This window comes from Peromyscus eremicus, chromosome 13 (assembly GCF_949786415.1).
Source record: "Peromyscus eremicus chromosome 13, PerEre_H2_v1, whole genome shotgun sequence".
NCBI lineage: Eukaryota > Metazoa > Chordata > Mammalia > Rodentia > Cricetidae > Peromyscus > Peromyscus eremicus.
Window position 1 is genome coordinate 26,763,730 of NC_081429.1, and position 26,805 is coordinate 26,790,534.

The 26,805-nt window shown below is 41.7% G+C and overlaps 1 long non-coding RNA gene across 2 annotated transcripts in view; it reads left to right on the forward strand.

The window, feature by feature from the left end:
- Positions 1–26,805, forward strand: part of LOC131923415 (uncharacterized) — a 36,539-nt gene that overhangs the window by 3,659 nt on the left and 6,075 nt on the right. Inside the window, exons 2-5 of one of the 2 annotated variants that reach the window (XR_009382604.1) lie at positions 8,465–8,616; positions 9,390–9,453; positions 10,995–11,111; positions 19,794–19,883. This is a non-coding gene — a long non-coding RNA (uncharacterized LOC131923415). Of the gene's footprint in view, positions 1–8,464; positions 8,617–9,389; positions 9,454–10,994; positions 11,112–19,793; positions 19,884–26,805 lie in introns of those variants that run through there. The other variant, XR_009382603.1, reaches the window with a different exon arrangement.

The following is a 26,805-nucleotide window of genomic DNA, read 5'->3' on the forward strand; positions in this document are numbered from 1 at the left end:
AAAAAAATATTGCTGGCCATGGTGGTACATGCCTTTTATCTTAGCACTAGTGAGACAGAGGCAGGGAGGGGTCTCTCTGAGTTTAAGGCCAGCCTGGTCTACACAGTGTGTTCTAGGTCAGCTGGGGCTATGTTGTGTGACCCTGTCTTAAGAAGTGTGTGTGTGTGTGTGTGTGTGTGTGTGTGTGTGTGTGTGTGTATGTGTGTGTGTGTGTGTGTGTGTGTGTGTGTGTGTGTGTGTACATAGGAGGGCACAGAGGCCAGAGAAGGATGTCTGATGTCCTGTTTTGACACTCTCCACCTTATTCCTTTGAGACAAAGTCTCTCGTTGAATCCGAGTTAAGTTGGCAGCCAGCAAGCCCCTTGATCCTCCTCTCTGTCCCCCAACAGCATTGGGGTTACAGGCTTTGTATATGAGCACTGGGGATTTGAACTCAGCAAATGCTGTTATACACTGAGCCATCTCCTCAGCCCTGTTTTTATTTTGAATTAGAGCATATATTCACATGCTTCAAAAGCTACAAAAGACATGTAGTGAAAAACCTCCATTCTATTCTGTTCTCAAACATCTAGCTCTCCTCCTTAGAAACTGTGCTATTAGTTTTGTTAATATGCTTCCAGAATTGCCTAATTATGTGCAAGCATATGCAGATATGCATATCCTCTTCTTCAGGCAGATAATAAAATACTCACTCCTTAAAACACCTTGTGGTTTTAAAAAACTTAACATTTAAAATCATTAAAAATCATAAAAATATTCAAAATCATCAAATTACATATTGTTACAAAAATCCTCACTAAATTTTGTGTCTACAGAATATTTCATTGTACAGATACATTAAAATTGATTTAGTCAGTCACCTACTGACAAGTAGGTTGTTTTCAATTTTTTGTTAAATCATAGTGCTGTGGCAAATACCTTAAACATTCAACACAGAGTACTTGTTTGAATGTATCTAAAGGACAAAGTCCTGGAAAAGGAATTTTCTATGTAAGAGTAGATTGTCTGATATATATTATTGCAAAATTTTACTGCAAGAAGGTTGAATTAGTTGTGTATTTCCACAAATACCTATAGAGTATTGCTGGACTTTTTGATCAGTGTCTAGCTAGTGGGTAAACTGGTTTCTAGTGTTGCTTTAGCATGTATCTCCCTTATTTTGAATAAGTTTCTATTGCATACATTTTTTTTGCAGTTGTGCAAAAGTCAATTACCCATTTTTTATTTGTTAAGAATGCGTAGTGTCTTCCTCACATGACAGGGATGCTGTAACTATGTACTCTCTGCAGTAGGGTTGCCTGAAGACCTCTATAAAGACTATACCAGTCCACACTCAAGCAAGGATTCAGGAAGAGCTCATAAGGCCCCTGCTCTAGCTGAAGAGTTGCTGAGGGAATGAGAGTCAGTTTTCTCCAGGGATAAGCCTGTGATAGATTGCCTGTGCCCAAAGTGGTCAGTCCTATATCCAACAGTGTAGAAAAAAAATCCAATAATCTGGTAGAGACTCCGACTGGACTCCGTTGAAGTGAACTTTTAGTGAAATGTGTCTAAGGGTGGACAGCTAGCAGGTGTCAGGACCTGAACTGACAAGTGAGTTTGATGTAGCTTTCCTGCTCTAATAATTGTTTCTGAGACATGTTGCTGGAAAACTGTGCTGATGAATTAAAGATATAAGATAAGGGATTCTATTTTGAGAAAGAAAAGTACAATCCTGTAACACGGGATATAAAGCAAGTAGGATTTATAAATTTTTAATAGCTATCAGAATGAGGTTCTCAGCTGGTCAAGGATCCAATTGTCCTTTATTCTTCTAAAGTGATGTCTTGAGAGTACTTCACTTCCTTTAAATTAGTTTACTGTGTTATTGGTAAGATCATGAATCTTGCTCTCCTGCCCTATTCAGAGCCTGAGTCATGATCATGCTTTCTCTTCCAGTGAGATTATTATAGGATCAAGGCCAAATGGATGTCAGAGAAAACAGAACTTTAATAAATGGAATGTCTGGAATCTTCTATCAGAGAGTTTAAAGACAAAATGAGTCTATGAGTTTGAAGCAAAGGCTGTTGGATGTGTGAGGAGAAGAGGAACCCTTTGTTTTCTTCTTTGTTGTTATGGTGGGATTTTGACACTCCTCTCCCCGCGCCTGGAACTCTTCTTCACTGGCTCTTGCAATCCAGAAGGGGACAAAGAGCATGCTGATGAGGTTGATGAGGAGGACTATATAAGGGCGTTTGCCATAGTATGTCTAATCCCGAGACAGTGTTTAAGACCAAAACTTGTGGGCAGGTGAGAGAAAGGAGGGAAGTTGATTCTTGACATGAGCAGGTTACAGCTATGGATGGCTGAAGCTGGATCCTCCTTGAAGAGGATTCCTGTAGGACCTGCCTTCCCCCCAATTGCCTATCAGCATGACGGAGGAAGGTGAGTGGGGATTCCTGTAGGAACCCCTGCCCCCTCCATTTGCCTATCAGCATGACAGAGGTAGGTTGCCCCGCTTGCAGGGCTTCAACGGATTCTTGACCACCCTAAGGACTGAATGATAGGGACAGGAGATACAAAGGAAATACACCAAGTCTAGATTCTGATCAAGGTGCCACTTTATTTTTCTCCAGGAAGGTTTATATAGTTCCTGCAGGGTGGGGGGAGCAAGAAGCTGTCATCTGCATAAGGTGGGGCAAGCTCACAGGATGTTTGTATAGGATGTTTACAGGGTGAAAGGGTCAAGGGGCTCTGACTCAATGTCCTGTTGCTAGGCAACCTGACTGTAAGATGATCTAGTTCCCTGTCTTATTGGGGGTCTGTATTTTCCCACTAACTAGAGATTCTGTCCTTGTCCCTGACAGTAGGTGAGTAGGGATTCCCATAGAACCCCCTTCCAAATTGCCCGTCAACATGACAGCCGAAGGTGGTATTCACCCACTGGTTTCCCTCCTCTGTTGCGCCAACCTTGACCCATAGGTTGTAATCACTCATGCTTTTGGTGCCATAGAGTTCAAGAAGCTCTGAAGCACAAGTAGATGATTTTGGTACAGTCAGGGGAGAGAGGGGAGGAGCTGTTGGCAGATACACAATCTGTGCAACCTCACAAGGCTCTGGGTCTTGAAATTCTGAATGGTTTTATAACCAGAGACACTGGCTTTTTATTTTCACTAGATTCTTCAAATTATGGAGCTGTCTTGGGCTATCAGATTGTATTGCATGAAGTTGGTTATCATGTAATGACCAGAGCAAAAAAACTGAAAAATTTCTGGAAGAATGTGGGCTAAGGCTAATGTCTGCTGTACTGATTTAACCATTACAGTACCTCCTGTGCTAGGTGCTACACTCCATTTCAAAGATGAAAGAACATATCTGGTAAGGTAATTAATGTGATGGTTCTTCTGGTGGTCAGTGATGGGGCTAGGATTTAGTCCTGAGTCTGGAGTGAAAGTCTAAATTCTTCATACTATACCTAGGTCTTGGTGCTTGAAAGGAGAGAACAGAGCTCATAATAACCAATGATGATCTTTGTTTTTCTGCCTTGAGTTCTCTGGGTTGACCGAAAAACTCAGATGTATCTACTGATAAGTACAAGAAATGTTCTTGCAACAATTTAACACACTGGGAACTCTGTGTAGTTATGTGGGTAGACCTGGCTGACTGGATTTAGTTTTTCTTTTCTTTTTTTTAAGTGTGTGTGTGTGTGTGTGTGTGTGTGTGTGTGTGTGTGTGTGTGCGCGCGCGCGCGCGCCCATGTGTGGTGTGTACATGCCATAGCACATGTGTGGAAATCAAAAGACGACTTCATGGGGCTGGTTCCTTCCTTCCCCTGTAGGTAGGTTCCAGGCATTGCACTCAGGTCATCAGACATGTGTGACCTTTACCTGTTGAGCCATCTCACTGACCCTATCTTTTCTTTGTAGGAAGATTTTTGATTTTAGATTCAATATCATGACTTATAATGAATCTGTATAAGTTAGTTATTTCTTCTGACTTTAATTTTGGCAGGTCATAGGCATTTGGAAACTCACCCATTTTTTTTTAAAGCTTTTCCAACTTTTTCGGAATATATGTTTTCAAAGTATTCACCAATGATGTTCTGGATTTCATTAGAGTTCATGATAATGACACCCCTTTAATCTTTAAATTTTGTTAATTTGGGTGTTCTCTCTTTTTTGGGGGGGCAAGGGCTTGTCAATATTGTTAATCCTTTCAAAGTACCCACTCTTTGTTTGATTCTGTATATTGTTCTTTCAGTCCCTATTTCATTCATTTCTACCCTACCCTATCATCCCGTGCCTTCTATTGGAGCCACGAGGTGCATTATTAGGCTGTTTTATTTGAAATCTCTATCTCTTTTTTAAAACACAAACACTTACAGATATAAACTTTATTCTTTGGGCTATCTTGACTGTAACCCTGAGGTTCTGGTAGATTTTGCTCTCATTTTCTTTTGACTCTAAGAGGTTTTGAATTTCCTCCACAGTGTTTTAAGTGACCCACTGTTCATTCAAAAGTGTATCGTTCTGTCTCCATGTGTCTCTGTACTTTTGGTAGTCTCTTTTGCTGTTGATTTCTAATTTTTTTGTTATGATCTAATAGGATCCAGGGAATTATCTTGACTTTTTTTTTTATTTTTTAGGATTTGCTTTGTGGCCCATGTGACCAGTTTTGGAGAAGGTTCTATGTGCTTCTGAGAAGAATGTGCATGCTCTATTTGTTGGTTGAAATATTCTGTATATAGCTGTTAAGTCTCATTGGTTTATTGTATAATTTAACTTTGAAATTTCTTTACTGACGTCTAGTTTGGAAGATCTACTCTGACAGGAGAGTAAGGAATTGAAGTCTGTCAATATTATTGTGTCAGGACCTATATGGCCTTTTATGACTTAGAGGTTTTTTTTTTTTTTTTTTTTTTTTTTTTTTACAAAATTTAGGGCTATGGTATTTAGTGCATAAATGTTAATAATCTTTATGTCTTCTTGTTGTCTTGTTCCTCTTTTAAATATGTGGTGACCTCTTTATCTCTTCTGATTAGTTTTGAAGTTTACTATACTAAATACAAGAATAGCCACACTTTCTTGTTTATAGTGTGTTTGCTTGGTAGCTTGATCTTTATCCTGTTACTGTCTTCTAAAAACTCTTCTGTGAGAAAAAGACTAAGGCAGAAGAATCCCAGGTTTGAGGGCAGCCTAGGCTGTACAAAAGACTGTCTATATAGAGACTGTCTCAAAAAAATAATAAATAATCCAGATAAACAAAATGGGACAGAAATGATATAATGTACTTGATAACAAAGGAGAAAATAGTGGTTATGTGGTTAAATTGTTTCTCAAAAGTTACTGGAGATGGGGATGTAGCTCAGTGGTAGAGTTCTTCCTAGCCTATGGAAAGCCTTGGGTTCAATCTGTAGCACTGGAAAAAAAACCCCATAATTGTATTTTTGGCTCTATGACCTCAAATGTTGGGTGACTTGTCTTTATTCCTTCACTAATTGGCCTATAGAGCTACGTCTCTTAGTATTTTCCTCATACAACCTGTAGTGTACATTCTCTTGATAGGCTCCTGTTTCTGCTGCTATAATCAACACCTTATTCTAGGTAAATTATTCAAACAGCGGAAGTGTATTGCTTTCGATTATGGAGGCTGAGACATCTAAGTTCATGGTGCCAGACACCTTGGAGTCTAGTAAGGTTCCATTCCTTTCAGAAGGCACCTTGTTACTGTGTCCTCTCGTGGCAGAAGGAAAGACAGGAGACAAATAGCCCTTTGTAAGAGTACTAACCCTGTTCATGAGGACTGAGTCTTCTCCGCCTTTGAATACTTTGGTGCTGGAGAATTACATTTCAGCATAGATTTGGAGGAACTCAGATATTCCATCCACAACAGACACTGACTGCTCTTTTGTCAGAATCCTTCCCGTTTTTCCTCTGGACCAGTACCTTCACTGTCATGCGATGGGAGACACTGTCTTTTTGTCTGCAGCAGCTCATGCTGTCTGAATGAGTGGACACCTGGCCCAGGCTGGGTCAGCAGCAGGATCCTTTGTAGCTCAGCGTGTGGTAGAGCTGTGGGTTGTGAGGCCTGGAAGTGCTGGTGCCAAGTGCTCTGCCACAAACAAGGCAAGGTGTTAAGAAACAGAGAGGCAGAGAGCACAAAGATGTCACAATTCTTGGTTCCAGCCCTTTTCTGGGACTAGTTTAAATGAACATCCCCTTATTCTTCTGAAATAACTTAGATTTTTTTTTTTTTTTTTTACATACAACATGAGGAATCTATAAAGGAAGGTCCATTCATATGCAGGGTTTTATAAATTTTGGTAGACTTTGGTAGATTTTTGTGTGTATATATGCATGAGTGTACATATGGATGTGTATGTATGTGTTTGTATACATGGCTGTCTTCGTGTACATGTGTGCATACATGCATGTGTGTGTGTGTACGGTGCTGGCTCTCATCCTCAGTTTTTTTCCTACCACTGTTTCCCTTTTCTTAGGAGCCCAGTGTCTTCCTCCAGATCCACTCTGTCTCCTCAGCTTGCGCAATCTGGACTTTCCTTTCTGTTCACATCCAATGTTTTTCTTTTTCGAAAAGCGCTGAATGCTGAGGAATTTTTGCTCTTCCTCGAAGAAACCAAAGCCCAGCTGATCTGTTCCTCTAGCTAACGAGTTGACAATGGGATCTTAACACAGGCGATGCTCTCTCTACTAAGAGACGTTTAGCAGACTGGTGAGAGAACACAATGGTCTCCACATTAGAGTACCTGCCATGTTTTAGATCTTCCCTTCATTAGCTAAGCCGCCTCCTGACATTTTCAAGGCCCTATCTCAGGACCTTTTATTCTAAATAGCTAATTTACATCTATTACCTTCTTTTTTTTCTACCCAATTTCTTAGGCAAACCTAGACACATCTCTTATCAGCTGTTACCACTTACTTCCAAAGCAACTAATATAATCTAAGTCCTCTTTTATATTCATGGGAGAATTTTTGAAAATTCTCTCACTTCCACATATTTTATGGTTTAGTTGAATGAGTGTTTGAAATGACTTGTGATCTTGCTCAGAATAAACTCACAGCACATGTTTAGCAGTCCGTCCCTTCTTCTCAGCCTCCCCAGATGTTCTCAGGTATGGCTTTGCTGTAGAAATGGAGGCGTGTCTGAGATGGTGGAGGCCGGGAAGAGGGAGACTTTCTTAGAGGATTTCTAGTGCTACTTCAAGGGGAACTTTGGAGGAAATTGCTTAGTATAGACAGTTACAGCATGGGACACGGTTCTCCCTCTGAACATTCAATTTGGATACATAAACACCACGAACAAATAGGTATAGAGTTTAAGTAGGATTCTTTGCATTTTCAGCAAATGAAGCATTACTTTTCCTCCAATTTCTCTTGACTGTGTTGGACCAAATATGGCCATAGTAACAAAGTAAAATGATGGATATCATTTGTTCCACAAACCATCTGACTAAATATGTCATCTTACTATATAATATTGTAGATTTTAAATATGCACTATAAGATTTATTTGCAAAAGCAAAACAAAAATTGCCACAAATCTTTGTAGCCTCCCCAGACAAAACTAGGAGTCTCTTTTAATCTGAGCTGGCTTTGTATCTTGCATTGGAAATGATGATAAGGCTTTCCCACAATGTCTTGATGGATCTTGTAGTTTCTGCCTATTCCCAGTTGGAATGGTCTTCTACATGCTCAGTATTGGGTCTTTCTAGCCGGAAAGCCTGTGCAGAAGAGGACTGAGAACCCTAGCCAATAACTTTGGTTATTACAAGTGAAGTCATGTGAACTATCAGATGACAGGAGCCATAAGAGAGAACATCTTAAAAAACTGCCCACTGAAGTCAGCCTAGATTCAAGCATCATGAACAAAATTTCCCTTCTTACATCGACTAGAAAGAGAAGATGGGCATTAGGGGTCAGAGGGGCCATGCAAGAACCATGATCTATAATAGGAAAGAAGTGATGGAGATGTCTAGTAAAAAAAAAAAAGGAACATAGGGAGGCTTCCCTCTTTAATGGTAGGAGGGCATATAAACAATGGGGCATTGCTTTGTGTGGTCTGGAGAGTGATCTAAGATATACTTACAGTTTCAAATGAATTTGTTTAGCATGTAGCAAATGAAAGTAAAGTAGCATGTAGATGGGAAGCAGCAGATGGATACCAATATCTTCAAATCATGAACTGACAAAAACCAACAGATGACTGGAGGGGCCTGATTGAGAGAGCAAAGAGAGATGACATCATCAGACAGAAGCTTATAACGTCTAGCAGAAATTAGCTGGAGAGCTGCATTGAGGCCGTCAGCTTGAGTTCGTGATTGAGAGCTTTGTGCTTCCTGTTCTCACTACAGGCATTTTTATATCATGGGATGAGTGATAGTTATATTCTTTGGAAATGGCTTATCTTCCAGCTGTTCTCAAGGACACAATGATTATCATCCCCTTAGCTGCTTTTCTGTCTGTTACAGAGGCAGAGGCCAACCTGACCCAGGACAGCAGATTTTGGAGAGCACTTGACATAAATATTCATGAGGCTGAGACCAGGGAGGGTCTCCTTGCACCCAGAATCCACTTTCAACAAGTTTAAATAGACAATTTGCCAGTGTCATGTATATTACAGGTATTTTGGAAGGTGGGAGGGCAGATTTGGTGGAAAATTCTGAAATTTTCTTCTGGTTGCTTTGGTTTCTGTAGTGTGACAATACAATGGTGACACAGACTCGCAGAGGTGGAGGCTAAAGGTGAGGGTGGTTCAGGAGTGGGAAAGGAATTTAGTAGGTCTACAGGAAAGAACCAGAGATCCTGGAGGTGGGTGTTTTCACACTTAACTGAGCCTGTCAATCATGCACTTTTCTCCAACCGTAATTAGACCTTAGGGTGCAGGTGTGTCAGAGGTAGAAGGTTGGAGGATCAAGATAGTTGAGCACTCATGCAGGGGAGTGGTTGCAATAGACGATCACAGGGTACCAGAACAAGGGCCCCCAAAGTGGGAAGGCAACCACATGAGGAGAGTAAAGGTTTGGGGGAAGTGGTAAGACAAGGTCACCTTGTGAGAAAAGGTACCTGTGGTGTCATGCTTTGTATCCGATACTGGTAAACGATGTGGGGGAAAATCACCTAAATCCATAGATTATATAATTAGAGAATCAGATTGGAATAAACCCCGTATCTCTACCAAGGTCTTACCCTAAGATTCCATAGTCTATTCATCTGTGATTCATCAAAAAAAGTAGCACATAACACAGACGCTAATGAGGAATAGGTTCAATTAGCACGAAACATTCAGGCAAACTTCTGCAGAGGTTTCTCGCATCATCTTAAGGTTAATTAGCCACTAATTATTTCCCTCACTTGCTTCTTGCATGCTTTTTGGATGACTGCTGCACAAATCAGTACTTTTGGAGGAAGTATCGAGAGACAAAGTGGAACAAATCTGGAATTCTGGAACAAAGGGCTGGTAGGCAAGACCCCAAGTGGGAGGAGAGAATGCTGGGTTTCTGCCCTTGCTCTAGCTCTATGCTGTTTCATAACACCGTATTTATTGCTTTCACTGAGGCTTGTTAAAAGTTCCGAGACACTTCACAATCTGTGCTTCACTTGAACATTTGGCTAAAGTGAGCTGGACCCAGAAGTCCTAGAGTAGAGGAGGAATGGCTGGAATCTTTTCATCTGTTTGTCAGAATCTGGGCAGAATAACAGCAGCCATGATGATGTTTTGGAGAGATATAAAAGCAAATAAAACTTTTTAACATTCCAGTAAAAGGTTTTCTGTAGCTGTGAAGAAACTTCCAGCGCCCAGGCCGGTCCCTCTTCCTGATGATTACAAACATCACTGTAGAGATTTAAGTTCCCTTTCTTCCCTTGTCCATCACTATGGTCATTCACAATGTGGCCAAGACAACCTTTTCAAGAATAAACCCAGTCAGTTTATACTTTGATGTGCAACTCTCTTATTAGACTGAGAATAAAATCCAGACTCCTCATTTTTCTCAAGATCTTACTTGAACTGGCCCGTACTCCCTTCTCTGATCTTGTTCCGAACACATTTCTACTTCATGCACGGCCCACCAGACATATTGACTTGCTATTGTTTCAGAAGTGTATATAATTCTCTATCACTGTCTCAGAGCTTCACTGTCTCAGAACTTGGTACCAGTGGGGTCCTGTGCTGGAAAGTTCTTTCCAATCCTTAGAAGTTAGTGCAGACACTGTAAGAACTCCCCCTGGGCAGTGGTGGCGCACGCCTTTAATCCCAGCACTTGGGAGGCAGAGGCAGGTGGGTCTCAATGAGTTTGAGGCCAGCCTGGTCTACAGAGCGAGTTCCAGGACAGCCAGGGCTACATAGAGAAACCCTGTCAAATTTCCTCCTCTTCCTTCCATATCTTTTCTTTGTTGTTCCACCTTGAACTAGACAAGAGAAATGTGACTAAAAGTTTATTTTTTTTTAAATCATTGACCTGTATATCTTCTGTGCCTAAGGCAAAATTTAATAGGCACCCAGTAAAGCCTGCATCATGGAGAACAGAGAGATGTCCAACGTGGGTGGTGTTGAAGGGTGGAGTCAGCTGAGGAGGACCTGGGGCTGAGCTGCTGTCCTTCAAAGTGTTGATCCTATTTCGCACAGGATGACTGTTCAAGCACAGGCATCTTCAAGTCCTGTAAGACCTGTACCCTCCAACCTCCCCCGTTGAAAGTGCAAATAGTCCTGTGAATTTACTCCTTAAAAAAAGATGCAGAATAGGTAAAGCAACACGGTGTCATGAGTGAGTGACAGAATGGGGCCAAAGGGCCACCCGGGAGAGAAAACACCGGGAAGGGAGAAAGGTCTGAAAAGGTCACGGCCGGAGAGTGACAGCAGTTTTGTTTATAACGGGATCATTGCTGATTTTCAACCCATAAGACAGGGCACTATTGACCACCACTGATGCGTGTGTCAAGGTATCAGATAGTCTTTGCTTTTAAAAAGCAGATTCTTGATGATTTTTTTCTTAATTACAGTAAAGTTTGGGGGGAAAAGAAGAAGGATGTGCATACTGAAAAAGAGAGCAAATCTGCAGCCACCGTCACAGTAGACCACGCAAGCCGAGCAGCATGAGCTTCGCAGGGAGAGATTTGGTAACTATAGTGTTGTGGTTACTATGGTGACAATGTATTTTTAATGACATCATTAAATGGTGGTATAGCTTCATGTAACTAAGGGAGCTGTACACTAGCAGCTGTGCTGTTTGGCCTTCACCTGTATTTTCTACAGGATTGTGTTTAATGACTCCAAAATAGAAGTGTGTTGGATAGAGGAACACTATTTTGCTACACAATCTATGCATGTTTTAGATATAGAGAGAACTTTAGAGAATGCTGATTCTCCCCTTACACACACACACACACACACACACACACACACACACACACACAAGTATGTAGGTAAAAACATACACCATGGGTATACTTTATAGATGAAGAGCTGGAGGCAATTTAAATAGTTTTTTTTTGAATTTTATTTTACAATATAATTTAGTTCTACATATCAGCCACGATTCCCTTGCTCTCCCCCCTCCGGCCCTCCTCACCTTCCCCCCAGCTCACCCCCCATTCACACTTCCTCCAGGGCAAAGCCTCCCCTGAGGATTGAGATCAACCTGGTAGACTCAGTCCAGGTAGGTCCAGTCCCCTCCTCCCATGCCGAGCCAAGCGATCCTGCATAGGCCCCAGGTTTCAAACAGCCAACTCATGCAATGAGCACAGGACCTGGTCCCACTGCCTGGATGCCTCCCAAACAGATCAAGCCAATCAACTGTCTCACCTATTCAGAAGGCCTGATCCAGTTGGGGGCCCCTCAGCCATTGGTTCATAGTTCATGTGTTTCCATTCGTTTGGCTATTTGTCCCTGTGCTTTATCCAACCTTGGTCTCAACAATTCTTGCTCATATAAACCCTCCTCTTTCTTGCCAATTGGACTCCCGGAGCTCCACCTGGGGCCTGGCTGTGGATCTCTGCATCCAGTTCCCTCAGTCGTTGGATGGGGTTTCTAGCATGACAATTAGGGTGTTTGGCCATCCTGTCACCAGAGTAGGTCAGTTCGGGCTGTCTCTTGACCATTGCCAGCAGTCTATTGTGGGGCTATTTTTGTGGATTTCTGTGGGCCTCTCTAGCACTTTGCTTCTTCCTATTCTCATGTGGCCTTCATTTACCATGGTCTCCTATTCCTTGTTCTCCCTCTCTGTTCTTGATCCAGCTGGGATCTCCCGCACCCCTGAGCTCTCTTTCCCTCGACCCTCACCCTTCATTACCCCCACTCATGTCCAGGTTGTTCATGTAGATCTCATCCATTTCTCCGTCATTGGGCAATCCCCATGTCTTTCTTGGGGTCCTGTTTTCCAGGTAGCCTTCCTGATGTGAGTAGCAGTCCAGTCATCCTTATTCCACATCTAGTATCCTCCTATGAGTGAGTACATACCATGTTTGTCTTTCTGAGTCTGGGTTACCTCAGTCAGGATGATTTTTTTCTAGATCCATCCTTTTGTCTGCAAACCTCATGATGTCATTGTTTTTCTCTGCTGAGTAGTATTCCATTGTGTATATGTACCACATTTTATTTATCCATTCTTCAGTTGAAGGGCATCTAGGTTGTTTCCAGGTTCTGGCTATTACAAACAATGCTGATATGAACATATAGTTTTTTACCACCTCATTTAGCTACTGACAGACTTAGGACAAGCTCTTGGGGATCCTGACCCCAAACCAATTTTTTTCTTACCACTACACAATGCTTTCCCTAAATGCACTATGACATAGAACACATTGTACATGCCTTTCATACATCAGCATTGGTAAGAGGTCATGGTAGGACACACCTTTAGTCCCAGCACTTGGGAGATAGAGGCGGGCAGAGATCTGTGAGTTTGATGTCAGCCTCATCTATATAGAGAGTTCCAGGCCAGTCAAGACAATGAGATCCTGTCTCAGAAGAAAAAAGTTAGTAAGTAATTGCAATAAATGTATAATCACCCTAAGGAGGTTGTGAGGTAGTTAGAGCCCAGAGGAAATAATAATTAATGTATGGTATAGTTGGATTTTTTTTTTTTAGTTTTCAGGATAGTATTTCTCTGTGTAGCATTGGCTGTCCTGGAACTCACTCTGTAGACCAGGCTGGCCTCAAACTCACTGAGATCCTCCTGCCTCTGCCTCCTGAGTTCTAGGATTGAAGGTGTGCATCACCACTGCCTGGCCAGAGATAGAATTTAAATGGCCCATGAGCCCTTAAAATTTTTTTCAAATGTATGTGCTTTCTTGTGTGTATATCTTACTTTTGTTCTCTCCCCTCTTCTCCCCTTCCCCCCTTTCTCTTCCTGGGATCGAAGGTATATGCTGTTACACCTGACTTCGTGTGTATTTTTTAATAGAGAGTCATCAAATGGATTTCTGACTTTACCCAATAAATGCCAAATCACGGCTCTTTCCTCATTTGTGTCCAGATATCATAACCCCAATGGAAAGATAAATGCTATATTGAGAAAAATGCTTGTTAAGATACTATAAAGATTAACATTTTTAATTTATATTATATTAATTAAAATTAAAAAATTAATACACATACATATATATATATACATATACACACGGATATATATATATATATATATATATATATATATACCTACACACACACACACACACACACACACACATATATATATATATATATATATATATACACCTAAAGGAAATCATCAGGACAGGTGAAATAATAATGTAGGGAATGAATAGGAGCTACGTAGAGCAGGCAGCCTACACGGCCAACACAAATGAACATTACTCATTCTCGCTCGTCATCAATGAAATCAATTCAGATTCACAATGTTCATACAAAGAGATTAGCACAGCCATGGACAACTGCCTTGCATTACCTGTCGCAGAGGTGGAACAGGAGCAGGTTCCTGCATTTCAACTAGGAGCTTATGTTTGAACAAAAGTTTGGAAATCAAATTAATCATTTAGATTAAGAGCCTTAAAAATGTTCAACACCAGTAAATTCAACTTCTAAGGAAACTGCACCTTCCCAAGGTAACTATTAGATGTTCTCAGTAAGACTTGGATGTAAAAGTATTTCTCCTCGTGTCCTTTAAAATAGTGAAATAAATGTAAGAGGGGAAAAAGGATGGCAGCTAAAAATAAAAAAAAACCCCACTATATCCCACTATATTTTATACATCCAATAAGTGGTCTTGAAATTTTTCTTAATGATACAGAAACTACTTGTGATGTGTTGATATATTTATAAATATTCAGCCTTCTCTAGAGAGGTCCCAGAGATCCCCCAAACACATGTACCAACACACACACACACACACACACACACACACACACACACACACACACACTAAAATGTAACAAATAATGAAAAACTATTAAAACAGGAATCACTTAACCCTGCTGTACTTCTTGGGCTTATATTCTTTGTTTTTTAGTCATATTAACACAGCTCAGCTTGGCTCCGTGTGTTGACTCATTTGAGATGCCGCGAAACAGAGGAAGAATGTAAAAACAGAAGTAATGTCTGGAAGCTAGGGTGGCAAGATAGCAAGGAAGAGAAGGAGCATGAAATTTAGGGACATCCTGGGAACAAGCAGGGACATCCAGGGCCCAGGAGAATGGAAGCTGGGTTTTTCTGGAGGAAGGCAGTGTGGCAATGAGCTGGCGAGACAATGAGGATAATTGAGGGACGGATGCCAGACAGAAAAAGCTTAAAAACACCTGGTTCAGAGCACGCTGGGGACGGGCAGACATAAGAAGCAATGTAGAGAAGGAACTGGTAGGGAGACTTTTCTATTCTGAAGGAAATAGGCCAGGATGAATCACGAGCTACAGCCCAAACTTGACTTATTTACTCGACTCTGAAGAAAACAGCTTAGGGCTGTTTAGTGAAACCCACTGCTGGAAAATTGCACGTAGATACCATTCAGCTTGATAAATGGCTGTTCTCTGAGATTCAACACTAGAGAAACAGCCTTTATACAGAGATTTAAAAAATTAATCAACTTTTTTTTTTAAAGAGTAGTTTAAGTTTTCTAGAAAAATCTCACTGAAACAATGCAGCTGCCATAGGCTTCCTCTTGTCTTGTAGGCTTCCCCATAGCATGTCGCATTGCTGGGGTACATTATTACAGTCGGTGAGCCTGTCTTGATGTAGTATTCTTCTGTCTTGAAGTTATTTATTATAATCCTGCAAGTGTGTAGGTGGGCTACGGCACTGGTGTGGAGGACAGAGGACATCTTTTGGGGGTCGGTCCTTTTCAGTTCTTTCTCTTCACCTAGAGATCTAGTTCAGGTCAGCAGTCTTGTGGGGCAAGCACCGTTACCTGCTGAGCATTCTTGTTGGCCTGATACAGATATATTATTATTAAATTAAGTCTCTATGATTTTGTCTTTCACTGTGTTGTTCTATGAATTTTGGCAAATGCATGATGCATGTCTTCTGATACAGTTCCACGCGATGCTTCCACTGTCCTAAAAAAGCCCCACTTTCTATGTGTTTAACCCTTTCTTCACCCCAACCTGTGGCAGCCAAGGATCTTTTTGCTCTTACTTTAACTTAGTTTTGCCTTCCCAGAATTCCATTCTGGCAGTGTGATTGGAATCTACACTATGAGTCCTTTTCAGATTGGCGTCTCTTACTTAGTGCATTGAAGGCTCCTCCATACTTTTTCCTGGCTTGCCATTTTGTTTCTTGCTGCTGACTAACATTCCATTGTCTGGATGTAGCAAGAGTGTATCTATTTTCCACTTCCAGAAGCAGTGAGAGCAGTTGCCATAAGTCTTCTCCAGCACTTGGTGGTCTCAGTATTTGGAATTTTGCCATCTCTTAGCCGTGTCATCTTAAAGGTTGGTTTAATTTGAGTTTCCTTAATGACATTTAATGTGGAGGAATAGTTTACATCTGCTCAGTCCTCCCGCCCATCTGAAACACAACATTGTTTTCTCAATGCTGTTTTCTCAATTATTGTATTTCTCAATGCTGTCTTTTAGGAGTTCTCTATGTGTTTTAGATACAACGCTTTTATCAGTTATGCATTTCACAAGGTTTTCTCCCTGTGCATGGGGGGGGGGGTTTCTCCCTTCATTCTTCTTTCAAATGTCCCCCAAAGTCCATGTGTTGTAACAACCAAGAATGTTCTAAAACTAAAGACAGAAAAGTGTAGATTCACACAGAACACAAAGAATAGAAAGCGGAATAAACACCAGAAGATTTGTATGTAGGCACGTAATAGTGAGATAGCAGAAAATCAAAGACTAAGGGACATTCTAGAAAGAAGCTAGAGGCATAAAATACCTTATCCTTAGACAATCAAGGGCAACAATGGTGTTTCACTTCCCTTTACAAACTGAGAAACATTCCCCAGAGGCTTCAGTACTTGAATACGTGGAGCCTGGTTGGTGGTGTTGCTTGAGGGAGCTCAGGAGTCACTGTCACCTTGTTGGAGGAAGTGTGGGCTTTGAGAGCTTAAAGCCTCTACCTTACCTCCAGTTTGCCTTCTGCTTTGGGCTGAGGGTGTGAGCTCTCAGCTCATGTTCCTGCTGCCAGGACACCTGCTGCTGTATCACTCTACTGTGATGGACTCTTGTCCTTCTCGGACCATAAGCCAAAATAAATGATTCTGTAAGCCGCGTTGATGCACTGGTTTGAAAGACAATGGCCCCCAGAAGCTCATGAGGAGTGGCACTGTTAAGAGGTGTGGCTTTGTTGGAGTGGGTGTGGCCTTCCTGGAGGAAGTGTGTCACTGTGGGGGTGGGCTTTGAGGTCTCATATATGCTTAAGCCACGCCCACTGTCTCAGTTCACTTCCTGTTGCCTTTGGATCAAGGTGTAGAATTCTCAGCTCCTTTTCCAGCACCATGTCTGCCATGTCCCACCATGATGATAATGGACTAGTCCTCTGAAACTGTAAGCCACCCTAATTAAATGTTTTCCTTTATAAGAGTTGCCATGGTCATGGTGTCTCTTCACAGCAATGGAAACCCTAACTAAGATAGAAGTTGGTACCAGGTACTGGATATTGCTGTGATAGGCCTTATTATGTTTTTTTTTTTGAAAGAATTTGGACTTAGGTACTTAGTGTTAGGAAAGCAGTGGAATGCTTTAAGCACTGCTTAATGGGCCATACTAGTAGGGGCATGGAAGGTTTGAACTGTGGGGGCCTGGCTCAAGAGGTTTCAGAGGAGAAGAATTTTAGTATATGGCCTAGAAATCATTCTGTGATATTTTGGTGAAGAATGTGGCTGCTTTTTGCCCTTGTCCAAAGAGTGTGCCTGAGGCTAAAGTAAAGGGTTTTGGATTAATTCCATTGGCAGAGGAAATCTCAAAACAGTCTAGTATAGACTCTGCCATGTGGTTATTAGTGTTCACTCTTATGAAGATCTATAATGAAAAGGAAAAACACACAATGTACAATTTGAGGAGAAAAGGGGGCACCAGGAAGTAGAATGGGGCTGAATCCTGTGTTCAAAGAGATAAATAGATTAAGAAATAGAATAAAGGAGGTGGTAACCTCAGGGCAAGATCCAACCCAGCTAAGTTTCCAACTTCTGAAAAGGAATTAAAGAAAAGCTTAGAACCAGGTGTGATGGTACACACCTTCAATCCCAGCACTTGGAAGGCAGAGGCAGTTAGATCTGAGTTTGAGGCCAGCCTGGTCTGTAGAGCAAATTCCAGAACAACCAAGCTCAGGCAGTGAAGGAAATCATCAAAACTAGAAAACTGGTGAAGATGTAATTGAACAAGGGGCCATGTTCCAGCCCCAGCAAGCAGCAGAACTTGGCAGCTTTGGCCACATGGTTCTGGCATTGGAGTCAAGTAGCAACTAAGGAAAGCCACTGAGGCCAGGCATGTTGTTCCTGGTTAACAACAAATGCCCACTGAAACCCAAAAGCTAGAAAGCAATTATAATCCTCATTAAGTGACGATTGCATAAATCAATCATTTTCTGTTATGACCATTTTTAATTTGTCATGAACTACCCTGGGCCTACTATGAGATGTAGCCAGAGTCAAGAAGGAAGACCTAGGGAGATGATTCCTGCTTTGGAGGAGAGCAATACCTCCAGAATTGTCATAAGAAATAAACATCTTGTTGATTCTTGGTGGGGAAAAGATTAATGCTGTTTGTTTCAACTCATGTTGAATTTCCCATCAACTTGTTGGTGTTATTTTTCTAAATCCAGTGGGCTTCATTCTTCTTCTAGTTCATCTAAATATTCCACAGTAAAAGGATTTTTTTTTAACCAGCAGGAATGTCCTGAGGCTTCCATTTTTTCCCCTTCTCCCTCCCCTTCATTGTCAACTTCTCCATCACTCCTTTTACCATTCTCTGCCTGACCTCCAGAAACTTCACTTAATTGGTTTTCATCATTATCGGAAAGCACATGTGCCCAACCTTTTGTGGCTGCCTGTGGTGAGACCTGTCTTATCTGCATCTCTTGGGATGTCATTTGTACTCCTAGCATCACCAGCCTCACCACTACCTGCTTCCTGTGTGTACTGAGTACCATCTGCTTCTTCCTCCTCATGGACCAGTTCAGGATGAAATTCAGACACCCCTGACTAATGATCACCAAGTACATTCCATGATTTGAGGACAGCTTTTCTCCTTTCCATCCACTGTTCAAGTCTATCAGTTTTTTTTCTTGTCTCTCCTTTTTTTCCCCCAAAGCGTCTAGGATGATTCTTAGTAACATTTATACCTAGGACAGGATATGTGCTCTCTTTTAACTCCTTGAAAATGTCACACATGTATAATATGTATCTTGATCATATCTACCTTTCACTTGTTCCCAAATCCTCCTAGAAATTCCCACTCCAGCTATCACATTGTACCTCCAAACTTCACGTCTTCTTAACATTAATTAACTAGGGGTGGATCTGTAACCCCATCTGTAACTCCAGTTCCCGGGGATCCAGTGCCCTCTTCTGGCCTCAGTGGGCACTGCATGCATGTAATGCACTTAAAGACATGCAGGCAAAGACACTCATATACATAAAAGGAAACACTTTTAAAATCTTAAAAAAAAAAAATGAGTTAATTAACCTATTGAGTGTAATAGTCCTGTCCATGTCCATGTACTCATGGGTGTGGGGGCAGCCATGGGGAAATGGGGGAGTATAACAGTGGGCAACCCCCCAAAGAAAAATGACTGCCTCTTCTCCAGCAACCATCAACTGCCAATACATCCTCAATTAGGGGTCAGGTCTTACGAACTTCTCTTCCATTCCATGCTGGAATTTTTGACTGGGCTTATCATGTGGGACAATCATGGTACTGTGAGTTTACATGAGCAGCAGTCACGTCATGTCTAGAGGCCAGCATCAGACAGGTCTCCTCTGTTGATACAGATGTCTCATCGATGGCTGAACGGTCATTGTCACTTTTTTTCTCAGCACTTTAAACAGCAAAGAGTCTCTGCATTAACCACTACCCACTTCAGTAAGGAGCTTCTCAGATCAGGGCTGGGAGAAGCATAAATTTGTGGACATAAACAAATATTTAGAAGGCAGTTTGATAACATGATGACTTAGAAAACAACATCTATAGGTTCTCCCCTAGGGCCTGGCCATGAGTTTTGACTATACTTATAGTATCATGTATGCCCATAGAGCATGCCTCAAGTCCAATAAAGCGAACAGATGGTATGTAACATATAGTCATGCTACTATCATACCAGTGGGCATCTCTCACCTGGTGGGTTGGTGTATTATAGCACGCAGGGTCTAGTGCTGGATAAAACTACTGATGTCTTTTCTCCTCCAGGAACCTGCATGGCACCTTCCAGCACTGTGAAAGCTAGCCAGCAGGGTCAGTTCAAGATTAATTTCCCTGTATTCTATAAGCAAAGTATGTCTGGGCTTTAGCAACAGAGTCTTACTGTCTAGTTAGTGTGTGAAACCAAGAGCCTTGGTGATAGCCTGTATGTTTTAGGTGCCTCTGGGGCTTCCCTGAGCAATAATTCATAAGGAGGTAACCTGTGCCTGGCAGTTAGAGTTTTATGTAATAACCTCTGCCTTCTGGGATCCCTAATCCAGGCTTGCTCTTGAGCCAGGCCCTGTGGAATGCACCTGTAGTCCTAGCTGCATTGGAGGCTGAGGCAGGAGGATCACTTGAGCTAAGAAGTCCAAGACAAATTTGGGCAACATAAAAAGCAAAATGAAACCCAAACCAAACAAAATCAACAAAGAACCAAAGGGAAACACAAAAACAAAACAAAATATCTTTGCTGTTAGGAAAGAATATCATTAATATCTACTAATAATACATGGACTTATGTCTTTTTGAATATTGACTTTTTCCTTTTTTGAGTCAGGCTCTCAGACCTGGTTAGTCTCCAACTCACAGAGACATCTACCTGTGTAAATGGTAGTTTCTGTCCTGCCAGCAACTCCCAAATACCTGGCGGCCGCTTCCCAAATAATTAACTCAGAGGCTTAATATTACTTATAAATGATTGGCTGATGGCTCAGGCTTATTACTAGCTAGCTCTAACATCTTAAATTAATACATTTCTATTAATCTATGTATTGCTACATAGCCGTGGCGTTACCGGTCTGCTGGCGTGTTGCTCCTTGGGCAGGCTGGCTGGCTGGCGTCTGCCTCAACTCTGCCCTTCTTTCTCCCTGTATTCCATTTGGCTTTCCCATCTTGCTATACTCTGTCTGGCTATAGGCCAAACCAACTTTATTTATCAACCAATGAGAGCAACACATGTTCACAGCACACAGAAAGACCTTCCCACAGCACACCTTCTTCTGCCTCTGGAAGTGCTGGGATTAAAGGCTTGCTTCCCTCTCTCCACCCAACACCACCGTGGCTGGCTTATATTTACTCTTAAGGTCTTTTTTTTTTTTTCTGGTAGAAGAACAGAAAGTTTGCTCTCATTAAAAACAGATTTCAAGAGCACCCTCAATTGGAGAAGTTGCCATTTGTACACACTCACTAGATAAATCAAGGAACCCTTCCTCATAACTTTTCCCTGCTGATTTTAATGTGCCCCTTCCCGCTGCTGCAGTTGGAGAACATGCCGGAGTGTATTCATGACCTGGTAAAAGACCCTGGAAGTGATGTGATGCAGTTTTGCTTGAGCACAGGGCACGCATCTGTTGTTCCTGTGGCTCCCCTCGTTCCACGTCTCTTTTCTGACTCAGAATGAGCCCTGATGGAGTTGCTTCCCTATCCTGGCCTCTTCCCAGGAGCCCTGGCCTTGACTCCCCGACTTGGGTTCATTCAGAATCAAAGTCTCCAATAAATCACCCCTCTGTAGCATGTTGTTTAACCTTTTCAGAAAAGACAAATGTGGCCCTTCCACTTTCCAGAGCCCAGATCTTCAGAGACCGATGTCTAGGTAGAATGTACTATTTGTCTCAATGAGAGCGGAGCTGTCTTCTCTAGGAGACAAGTGAGGACAAAAAGCTCTGTTTTACAGCAGCCATCCTGAATTTGGTATGGATGAACTGGAGACCAAAGCAGGAACTGGGGGGAGTAGAGAAGGAAATCGTATCTCACAGCTCCACAAATGCTGGAAGATCTATGTTTTTTTCCCCCTTTGTGTTTGTAATTCAATTTCAGTAACATCTGTATTACTAGCATCAATGATATTTATATGAAGTAGTTATTATGGGTGAGGAAATAGAAAAAAAAATATTGCATTTTACGTTGCCCCCTCCCCCAACCCATTGAGAAGAGTTTATTCAATATCTGTTGCATAAAAATGACTAACTATAGAATACACAAGAGCTTTTAGAAAAAAGAGAGAAAGGGGGCTGAAGAGATGGCCCAGCCGTTGAGCACTTTTTTCTCTCAAGGAGGACCTAGAGTTCAGGTATAAATAAATACCCACACGAAGACGCAAACGAACTGCAATTCCAGGGTATCTGGTGCCCTCTTCTGGCCCTCATGGGCAGTGCAGTCACATGGCACACAGACACATGGAGGCAAAAGCTTCATACACAGAAAATAAAAATAAAATACGTTTTTAGAAAAGAGCTGATATCCTAACTTGAAAGTAATAAGGCAGAAAGAATAAATCCCGCCTCACCCTGCCTTTCTGTTTGTGAACTCCCTCAAAGGGCTGGCTGAAGCTCACTGGAACTGGAGAGACTGATCTCTTTTACTCAGGTTTTTTGTTTTGTTTTGTTTTTGTTTTTGTTTTTGGCTCAAATGTTCATCTCACCCTCACAGTTACACCCACAATAATATAATATTTCACCAAATGTGTAGCCTCCTCATGGACCAGTCACTTTGACAAAGAGGCTTGCACAGCAGCCTGGACATACTTCAGAGCCGTCCTGCCTCGTTCAAGACCAGCATCTGGGTAGGCTATGCAAATGAGGAATACAGTGCCTCCAGAACCCATGGGGTCATTACCACTTGGGCTTCCCTTTTGGAGTTTGGAAGGGTCAGATGCAGCCACTTATCTTTCACCTTGGAGGGACGTCTCAACATGTTCCACACTATTGGATCCTTGGGGATTTCACTGGCTTTCTTTGAGACCTGCTCTATAGCCCAAGCTGGCCTCAGACTTCTCAGGTAGCTCAGATATACTTCAGATTTGCTATGTGGCTCCGGCTGGTCTTAAACATGCAATCTTCCTGTCTCAACCTCCTGAGTGCTTAGAGCCAGGGCCTGGGATTATAGGCATTCACCAACATACTTGGATAGACATCTTTAATGAATTTATTTCCCACTCTGAAATAGACCTTCAAGTGCCTGATCTATACAGGTAGAGCACGTGCTGCTACTTACTTGTTAGGTTTGATCCACATAAGGTTGTCAATGTCGTGAACTAGTGTGAAGTCTGGCAGAAGGACAAAGGAGCTGTCTCAGGTACTTCTGTCATCACTGTGACAGAAGGAACTAAGGAAAGAAAGGTTTGTTAGGGCTCACAGTTTGGGGTTTCAGAATACACAGGAGCAGGAGAGTGGTGGCTGGCATTGTGTCTGCCATCAGGAAGCAGAGAGACATTAATGCGGGTGTCCCATCTGCTTTCTGCTTTTTATTTAGTCTAAGTCCTCAGCCCATGGATGATGCTGGCCAAACTCCTAGTGGGTCTTTCCATCTCAGTTAATTCTTTCTGGGAATGGTCTCCAGACACAGCCAGGTTTGTCTCCTAGACTGATTCCAAGTCTCATAAAGTCAGTAAAACTGTTTCTTCTGTTTCAGTTCCTGCCTCCAGGTTCCCACTACTGTTCCTGCCCTGACTTCTTCTTAGGAGGACTGGCATGGGGGCATGTAACTTCAATAAGCTCTTCCCAACCAAGTTGCATTTGACTATGGTGTTAATTAGTACTGTGAACAATGCCAACAAGCCTGAAGAGTAGAGAACATCTCTTTAAGAGAGTACTTTAAGAATTTTTTTTTTCCCTTTGGATATGTACAAAGAAGTACCATGAACTGGTCGTCTTAACATCTAGTTCTGTCATTCCACAGTCCTGGAGGATGCAAGTTCAAACTCAAGAAGTTGTCAAGTTGGTTCCACTTGAGAGCTGTGATGAAGTCTGTTTCAGACTTCTCTTTAATTGGTGGCTGTCTTCTTCTCTGACATCATCTTTCTGTTTGCATTTGAGTCCAAATTTTCCCTCTTTCTAAGAGCACCAGCCGTATTGATTAGGTCCTATGCTCACAGACTCATTTTAATTTGATTACTTCTATAAAGTACCTGTTTCCAAGTACAGTCACATTCTGGATTACAGAAAATTAGACGGTCAATTCAAATCTTGGTGGGACGTGAAAAGAAAATCGCTTGTTCCTTGCTTCTAAGTGGGGAAGGTAGTAAAGATTGTTTTTTGTGGGGGGATGGAAAGGGTTGAAATGTTGAGGCTTCTATTGCAGGAATTCTTAGGAATAAACAAGGGGCCACTGGCACCCTGGGAAGCACTTGATGCTTCGTGTAATCATTGTGCTTAAGATCCAACGACTGATTTGTTAGTCCATAAATAATTGGAGCTGCTGAGTAACTTTTCATTAACTGTATTTTTTGCTTTGAGTTTTTGGTGATAGACAAAAAAAAAAAAAAAAAAAAAGAAAAAGAAAAAAGAAAAACAAAAAAGCGTGGAAGTGGACGGAGGCTCCATTAATATCGGAATTCTTGCCTTGGAGCATAGTGATAAATGGAGAAGAGGCCAGTTCTATTGACATTTTAGTTCTGTCCACACTCATGCACTCTTCCTTATTTAAAGAAATCATGCTTTAAAGAAACCATCCATGCCTATAATCCCAGCCCTTGGGTCACAGATGCAGGAAGATTCCAAGTTTGAGGCAAACCCGAGTCAGATAGCAAGATTGGGACTGGGGGTGGGGGAGGGCACAATTCTTTTCCCCCCCTCCTTTATTTTTTCTTCTTCTCTCAGGTATTATACCCCAATTGCAGTTCACCATCCCTCTCCTCCCCCAAGTTGTCCCCCCCCCCATCACATCCCCTCTTCCCCAGATCCACCCCCCTCTGCCTCCCTTCAGAAAAGAGCAGGCCTCCCAGGGACGTCAACCAAACACAACATAACAAGCTACCATTAGACCAGGCACAAACCATCATATCAGGGCTGGAAGAGGCAACCCAGAAGGAGAAAAAAGTCCCACAAGAAGGCAAAGGAGTCAGAGACCGCCCTCATTCCCCCTGTTAGGAGTCCCACAAGAGCCCCAAACTACTCAGCTATAACATACATGCAGAGGCCATTAGCTCAGGCTTATTACTGACTAGCTTTTACACTTAAATTAACCCATAATTCTTACCTATGTTTAGCCGTGTGGCTTGGTACCTTTTCTTAAAACGATATTCTCATCTTGCTTCCTCTGTGTCTGGCTGGCCACTCCTTGACTCCGTCCTCCCTCTTCCCAGAATTCTTCTAGTCTGGTTGCCCCTACCTATACTTCCTGCCTGGCTACTGGCCAATCAGCATTTTATTAAAAATGAAACCAATTCGAGTGACGAATCTTTACAGTGTACAAGAGCACTACCCCACAGTATTGCCATGCTTTTATACAATATAGAAGGGCACTTGGAAGCTTTTCTTCATCAGCTCAAAATAATACTTATGCCTAAGTGGCAGATTTTGCAACTTTTCACAGACAAGAGCCTCAGAAAAGGTATAAAAACTGCCAGGTGGCTTAAAAATGTTTCTGAATGATGAAAACCGTTATGTGTGTTTGTGGGTTTCACTCAAATTATGAAAATGAAAACCGTGGTAAAGACCCAGAGAACGTTCTCTAAAGGAATGCAAAAACTGTTTTGTTTTAGCATAAAAGCTTATACTTTGTAACCAAGAGAAACATAGCTCTATTGCACTATGAACTAAGACCATCATGCAGAAAGAGTGGATGATAATCTGAGGGTCTTGAGAAAATAGGACAAAGGTTGAGAAGTGAAGCATTCAACATTTGTATTTACCAGAGGCAAACACTGAAAGTAAAAAATCAGTGACTGGACTTCATTGTAGGCTAATACAAATTTGAGCTTCATTCCCAAATACTCCCAATCCATATGTGGATTCATCTCTATGAGCTTCATCTTCAAATTCTCTAAATCCATCCATGATCGTGAGGTGTCACCACATGGCAGGATAGACTAACACAACTCTTTGTCACCTGAGACAAAGTGCCACATCCATCCCCAAGCTGAATGTTTGACCTCCTTCTCTTCTAACACATGGTGACTTATTTAGTCCGGGACCATGTTTGTGATGATCTTAGGATATAGTTGTATTTAGTTGTAGATTGTTTTTCCCGAAATAAATGCTGTGAGTGAAGGCCATCGGTTATGTATGTGGCTGGCTTAGTTGTAGATATCAGGAGGCATTGGTGGTGTTCTAGTATTCCCCATAGAATTCTGTAATGGCTCAGTGTTGTGCAAACATTTATCCATTTGTCACTATAATGTAATAGAGAGAAGTACCTTATGGGGATGAGGCTAGAAGAGGCTTTTATATGATTACATCACAGGGTGATAGATGCTAACAATTTTGCTTATTATGAGAACAGTTCTCCAAAGAGAATTCCTGATATATATATATTTTTTTGCAATTGCTCTTCTCTCTATATATACAAATATAGCTAATATCATATCATAAATATAAATAAAAAAGTTAGGAATAGTCAAGGGATTTAACATTTGTATGAATAGAACAAATTGGAATTTGTGCATATTTGCTCAGGTCTCGTTTTGATTAAAGGATGACTGGGAAGATTGAAAAAAGGAGAATTGTTCTAGGAAAATATTTACTAGATTCATGGTGTTTGCCTTTGTGACCTTCGGAATAAATTATTGAAGGGCACAGAAGCAGAGATCAGAAAGAAGATTCCTTAAAATTGGAATAGCAGGTCTGGAGAGATGGCTCAGCAGCTAAAAGCACTTGCTGCTGTTTCAGAAGACCTCTGATTCCCAGTACCCACATGGTGGCTCACAACCATCTCTAACTCTCGTAGTAGGGAATCTGACACTCTGTTCTGACCTCCATGTGCTCCAGACATGCGTGTGGTATATAGGCATACATTTAGACAAGACACTCACACACATAAAAAATAAAGTTGGAATTTGACACAAATAATCTGAGATAAAGCAAATTCCCAGGCTCTAAAGCTTACTGTACCTATATTTTTAAAAAACATTTATTTTGTGTGTACATGTTTTTATGTATGTAGATGTATAGACATGTGTATGCAACAGCATGGATGTGGAGACCAGAGGGCAGCTTGTAGGAGTAGGTTCTCTCCTGCTACCATGTGGGTTCCAGGGATTGAACTCAGGTTGTCAGGTTTTACAGCAAATGCTTTTACCCGC